Source organism: Notolepis coatsorum (assembly GCF_963971535.1).
Source record: "Notolepis coatsorum genome assembly, chromosome: 18".
Classification (NCBI taxonomy): Eukaryota; Metazoa; Chordata; class Actinopteri; order Aulopiformes; family Paralepididae; genus Notolepis; species Notolepis coatsorum.
The window spans coordinates 50,907,400-50,914,899 of NC_140182.1; positions in this window are offsets into that span (position 1 = coordinate 50,907,400).

Sequence of the window (7,500 nt, forward strand, 5' to 3'; positions counted from 1 at the left end):
GTGGAACTGAGGACCCCGGTCCGACACGATATCCACTGGAAGCCTGTGGACCCGAAAGACATGCTGTATCACCAGATCAGCCGTCTCTCGGGCCGAGGGAAGCTTGGGAAGAGGAATAAAGTGGGCCGCCTTAGAGAACCGGTCCACCACCACCAAAATTGTGGTGAACCCGTCTGAAAGGGGGAGGCCAGAAATAAAGTCCAGGGATATGTGCGACCAGGGCCGTTTAGGAATAGGAAGCGGCCGGAGGAGACCCGCCGGTGCACGGCGAGAGGTCTTACTGCGCGTGCATACCGGACAGGCCACCACAAAGGAACGCGTATCACCCTCCACTGTCGACCACCAGAACCTCCTACGGATAAATTCCAGGGTCCTGGTGGCCCCAGGGTGGCTGGTGAGGGATGAGGCATGTGCCCACTGCAGCAAACGTGAGCGTGCCGCCTTGGGCACATACGACCGCCCCGGAGGGCCCCCACCAGGATCGGGCTCCCGTGTCAGCGCCGATCTTACCACCTTATCTATGCCCCAAGACACGGGTGCCAAAATCAAGGCCAGTGGAATAATGGGATGGGGCTTCTCCTCCCGACCAGGAAGATCAAACTGGCGCGATAACGCGTCAGGTTTGATGTTCTTGGAACCGGGCCTATAGGAGATGGAAAATCGAAATCGTGTGAAGAATAACGCCCACCTGGCCTGGCGAGCGTTAAGGCGTTTAGCCCCTTGGATGTAACCCAAGTTCTTATGATCAGTCCAAACAATGAAAGGATGTGCCGCCCCCTCTAACCAATGTCTCCATTCCTCCAGTGCCAATTTGATTGCCAACAACTCCCGATTACCCATGTCGTAGTTACGCTCGGCCGACGACAGACGGCGAGAAAAAAAGCGCACAGGTGCACTTTCCCATCCTTTAAGCATCTCTGAGAGAGCACCCCCCCCACCGCAATGTCAGAAGCATCCACCTCCACAATGAACGGAACCTCTGCATCGTGGCGGACCAATACAGGGGCGGAGGTAAACCGATGTTTGAGATCGCAGAAGGCCGACTCCGCCCTAGGCGACCATTCAAAGCCAGGGAGAGAGGACTTAGTGAGAGCTGTTAACGGATTGGCTAAGGCGCTAAAGTTGCGAATAAAGCGCCTGTAAAAATGTGCAAAGCCCAAAAACCGTTGTAACCCCTTGAACGACGAAGGCCGTGGCCAGTCCAAGACTGCACTCACCTTGGCTGGATCCATGTGAAGATCACCCTTCGTCAACACAAAGCCCAGGAAGGAAACGGTATCAGTGTGAAACACACACTTCTCAGCCTTAACAAATAGTTGATGCTTGAGGAGACGGTCTAGGACCTCTCGAACGTGCAGTTGATGTTGCACCATATCGCAAGAAAAAATTAGGATATCATCTAAGTAAACAAACACCGACACCCCAATCAAATCTCGCAGCACGTCGTTAACCAGGGCTTGGAAGACTGCCGGAGCATTAGCCAAACCAAAGGGCATGACCAAATACTCATAGTGACTATTAGGCGTATTAAATGCAGTCTTCCACTCGTCTCCTTATCTAATCCTGACCAGATTGTATGCATTACGTAAATCAAGTTTAGAAAAGACCTGCGCCCCCTCTAAGCACTCAAAGGCAGTGTCCATGAGAGGTAACGGATATCGGTTCTTGATGGAAACGTCATTCAATCCCCTATAATCAATGCACGGACGCTGACCCCCATCCTTTTTACCAACAAAAAAGAAGCCAGCGCCGGCAGGAGATGTGGAAGGACGTATGTGCCCCGCAAGCAATGCCTCCTCAATGTAGGTGTTCATGGCCACGGTCTCGGGGCGTGAGAGAGAGAACATACGCCCACGGGGCGGGGAGGTACCGGGTAGGAGATTAATGGGACAGTCGTATGATCTATGAGGCGGTAGTGCTTTAGCACGCGTTTTGCTAAAAACGTCCGCAAGGTCCCAATAGATCTTAGGAACCCCTATCAAATCGGGATTAGAGGGTGTGACAGAATCTGCGATGCTCCCCACCATCCTGGAGAGAGAAGGAGGAGACAAAAGAGAAGAGGGGGGGGGGGGAATGGGCAAACTCTCGCCGAAGACCGACTTCACGTCGTCCTCCATTGAAAGTTCGCCCGTGACCCAGTTAATATGACGTTTGCAAGAAGCCAACCAGGGATGACCCAACACCACAACAGAATAGGGGGAGACAATAACAAACAATTGTACCCACTCCCACCCACCACCCGCCACCCGGATGTGAACAGGAACAGTACGTTGAGTGACGCTCCCACTGCCCAGGGGCTGACCGTCCAGGGCGTAGATGGGGACAGGAACCCCCAACTCCTCGACCGGGATCCCCCACTCCCTCACCAACCCCAAGTGTATAACATTTCCCACCGCCCCTGAGTCAATGAGAGCCTTAGTTCCCCTAATGCTACCCCCACAGTTAACCGCCACCTCCAAAAAAGGTGTGTCAGTAGGTAGTGCTGAGGTGAGCCCACCTGCTGGCGCCTTCTCAGGGCCCAGCGGGGCACCTCCCCTTCCCGACTGGCGCCGAGTCGAGCCGGCCTGGTCCCGACAGCTGCCGAACCGATGACCGGTGCGGCCGCACCGGAAGCAGCGTCTCTCTTCAATGAAGCGCCGCCGCTCCTCGTCCGAGAGCGACAGCGCCCCAAGCTGCATTGATTCATCACCCAGTGGCCCACTCGTGTAATGCAGGAAGCTGTCAACACCGGGAGGAGAAGGGACACGTACCTGGGTAGTAGTTTCACGCTCCCGTTCTCTCTCCCGATGTCGGTTGTCCATACGAATGGCCGTGTTGATGAGCACTTCCAGCTGCTCCGGGATCTCACGCACGGAAAGCTCGTCCCTCATCCGTGCGGAGAGCCCCTGGACAAGACAACACCGGGAATCTCCGGCCAAGCTGCCTCCCGAGCCACGATCCGGAAATCAATGGCGTAATCTGAGACAGTGCGGAGGCCCTGCCGGCAGGCAAGAAGCCGCCCACCGGCCTCGAAGATCGAGAGTACTCGGGAAGTGTTGAAGACTCTTCTCAACTCCCCGGTAAAGGCGTCCACACTGTTGCAGATTAACGACCCACTTTCCCATTCGGCCGTAGCCCAGGAGAGTGCTCGACCGGTGAGAAGGGTAATGATATATTCGACCTGGGATCTGGAAGAGGGGAATGAACGTGGCTGCAGCTGGAACACGAGTGAACACTAGGTGATGAACTCTCTGCATCCCTCCGGTGATCCCGCGTAGCGGCCCGGTGGAGATAGCCGTGGCTCCTGGGCCCGCTCCTGGTGCCCAAAAGCTCCCTGACCCTCTTCGCCGTTGATTCTCCCGGCACCGCCCCTGCCACCGTTGATCTTACTCCTGCCACCTCGCCTTGCGCCCTCTGGGCCGTGAGCAACGCCAAATGCGCTGTCTCCTGCGACGTGATGACGAGCCCGCCCAGCCGAACCAGCTCAGTGTTGACGAGTTGTTGATGTCCGTCCATTCGCTCCAGCGCACTCTTTTGTGCCTGGAGCATCTCCATGATTGCATCCATGGAACTCTGATGATGGTCAGGTCTTCTGTCAGGATGGAGGTAGGTGAGTTCCAGTTGTGGTATGCAATCAAGGAGACGGAGAGGGTGTACTCTTAAGTAGGATCGATTTAATAGTAAAGAACACAAAGAGTAATGCTAGGATACATTGCCGAGTGGCAGGAAAGAAAGAGGGAATATATAAATGAAGCTTAATGGTGGTCCAGAAACCGGAACCGCCCACGTTATCTCCGAACGTTATAATGAAGACCTGACGAAGAGCAAACAAAAGATAGAAGGGTTAAGTAGCGACCACATTCCAACATTCCACACACACCCCCATGACAGCCAATCAGGACCCATACACTAAGTGACAGCACTAAGTGACAAGGGAGACAGGTGACAGTAGCCAAGTGACAGATGACAGAATGGTGGGTGGTTCACAGACAGCAGTCAGCGAACCAGAACGTAACAGGGGGGAGGGGGGGGGGGGGGGGGGGGTGAGTCTCTACTAGGAGGTGGTCCAGAGGGGGTGGGGGGGGGCTGAGTCTCTACTAGCACGCACACACACTGTGGAACAGTGTCTGTCTGTCTGTCTGTCTCTCTGCTGTCTGTCTCTCTGTTGTCTGTCTCTCTGCTGTCTCTCTCAAAATAGTATAAGTGGCTATCTTGGCCCTGACAACGGTGCTCTCCGGCTGTGCAGCTGGACCCTTCTCAAATAAGCACGAAAAAGGCTATAAGCTTATAAAACGATTTAATAGGCTAAACTTCGTTTTAAATTCTTTAATTCACATTTGTTTATTTCATAAAAGAAATTCAACATAATGCTACCTGCCGCGACCAGAACCGTGACTCCGTTGCGATACAGATGAATTATCTACTCAGAATAGTATAAGTGGCTATCTTTTATGTGTATTTTACCACTGGTTGAAAACCACTGCTGTAGATCACTGCCGGTACGTGCGTGCAGAACCTTTATTTCAGCGGGGACTGTATGTGTTTATTTGACGTTACTGTACAATATATGTGTGTATTAAAAGACGGAGCTGTCTTTTATTGTAATATAATAATTATTAATATTAAAAATGATGAATATAGGCGCATGATGAAATAGCTAATATCACCAGAGCGCATCAGGTGCATGATGAAATAGCGGGGAACATAGGACCCGGGGAACATAGGACCCTTTTTTAGTCGTGAAGTGTACGTTTGAGAACACTACCGTAATGACAGAGAAATGAAGCAAGCTGACATGGTCGGCCCTCACACAACTCGTCGCTTTTTCGGGAGCCGCAATGGGAGTGGGGAACATAGGACCCGGGGAACATAGAACCCTTTTTATCTCGAGCGGGGAACATAGAACCCGGGGAACATAGAACCCGGGGAATATAGACATGCTCCCGCTAGTGAAGGTCAATGGGGGCATGGAGCTACAGTATGTCTCCGGAAGATTCCATGCTTCATGTCATATTTTGACCTCCACATGCATCCCTAATGAATGCTAAAATGTTCTGCTTCCTGAGCCTCAAAAACAAAACCTCTGATACTTTTTGATGGACCTACAGGATACAGTTCATGACAAATCAGCTTCTAAAATAATAATGCAGTACTTATGTAGTACTCTGATAAAGCTTTATTTGTACAGAATAATGAACAATCCTTTATTCATCCATCCATTCACTCCATCTGATTCTATGGGGCATATGATAAATACAGTATGAAGATGTATACTTGGGAGGATACCGTGATATTTGACAATGGCAGACTAATCTAAGCTGACACACTTTAACAATGTGGCACCTGATTGTTGGCTTACCCAGGAGCCTGTGGATACTGGACCCTACCCCCCAGCCTGTGCCCTATCCCCCAGCCCGAGCTCTCCTAGGGCATTAGTGTGAGAATGGGGGGGGGGGGGATATGCTGGGGCGCAGGGGGTACTGGGGGCATGCGTTGGGGGCGCTACAAAGGAATGTAGGGGTGCTAAAATTTGTACTCTCATGAGATTCTCCCTCGTCCCCTTCTCAGCAGGTCCCTGTTGCCACCCCCGCCCCCCCCCCCCCTCCACCAACATGACAGAAGAGGAGCCAGAGCAGCTGGGGGTTAGGGATACTTGTCAGCGGGGTGATCAGGTGTCTTCTGTGTCTGTCCCCCGTCTGTCCCGTGGCCACGTCCTCTGACAGCCAGCATCAGCTGATTATCGCCAGTGTGGCAGTAAAAAGAGCCGGCCCTGGCAGTGACAAGCTTATGACCTGCAAGACACGCTCATATTAAGTAACCAACACTTCATCCAGGGGCTCAGGGCCGTGCTCCCAAGCCTCGAGAACACGCCACTGGGGCAGATACTCTGACACATTAGCAATCTGGCTAAGATTAAAGGAGCACACCGGATCCGCCGTCGTAAATTACATCTGTTGCCCTGTACAAGATGTTTTATGTGTTTGTTCCCATTAATTGAGTTTCATTGCGTCTCTGGTCTACGAAAATAAAACGGAGGCACTGCAAGGGTTTTTCTAGGAGTGACTTTAATCGCATAGCCGTTACATATCTAATGGAATATGAATCCAAAATGTTTGCTCGCCATTACAGGGGTCCTGCTATGTTTAACCTTCAGAGACCTGCATGGGGCCCGACATTACTATCTTTCAGAGACTGTAGTGGGCGACCGTGTCATGCTAGCTTGTTGGGAAGGGGGCTAAATAATGCTCCAAAGGCTAACTTGTTTGCTAGGGAATAACTGGCATGGCCATTTTCATAGGGATCCCTTGACCTCTCACCTCAAGATGTCTGAATGAAAAGGGGTTCTATGGGTAGTCACAAGTCTCCCCGTTATATACATGCCCATCCCATGAAGCTGTGGGCTAAAAGTATTCAGTTTTTTGCATGCAGTACAAATGTGTTATTCTAAAAAATTGTGTCAGCATACTGGGCTCCATAACCATAAATGGGTATGACTGGAAAGCTGAGACTTTTGTCGATCCAATGAGTCAAATTATATTCATGTGTGATGAATATCCCCATAGTAACCATTTCATTGTAATGAGACTTTTATTTATTTTTTTTATACTTGAACTCACTGTATACAATTATGTATTGTGACCTTTAGGATAATAATAGCCTCACAAAACGTTACAACCACAAACTAGAGACCTAGGGCGTTCAGAATATGTTTATTAGGTTTATTGATCATATGGGGGGGGGGGGGGGGGGGGGGTTCTGAGCAATTTCCAGAACTTGCTTGCAGAACAGAATCAAATAGTCGAAAAATGCAATTAAATAAGATAAGATATTCCGTTATTGATCCCCTTGGGGAAATTCGGGCATCAGAGCAGCATGGGGGAGGGGGAAGGGAGGTGCAGGTATGGGCATGGTAATAGTAGAAGCCATAATACAGACAATAAAATTATAGTACAGTAGAAAAGTAAACAATATAATTAACTCTGAATATAAGCATATGAGCAATGTAAAGCAGTGTAAACATTTTTTTGCAGATGAGGGTCTGTATGCCCTATTGGTTACATTACAATAAATATGGTTACAATAAACACTAGAATCTAAATATATACTATTCTTACAGAATACTTACAGATTCTTACAGAATCTCCAAACGTCACATCATGAATATTCTATGGTGTTCCTCAAGGTCTTGGTGTCTTAATGTGGTATTTTGGAGGGATTCTTTACCATGTTTATCAATTATCGAGTGTAACAAATGGCATCAACCTAAACATTGCTCCAACAACTTATGAGACGTAATTGATCATGGGAATGGCCATCATATGTTCTACCATGTTATACACTATATACTTTCTATAGTGCCTAACCAAAACACAATGTTCATTATAGGTCAAGGTCAAGGTCAACTTTATTTATATAGCACATTTAAATCAACCGAAGTTGTACCAAAGTGCTGTACAATATAAAAACAGAAATACTAAAAGAGATTATAGATTTATGACTAGAAACAACTTTGACACACAG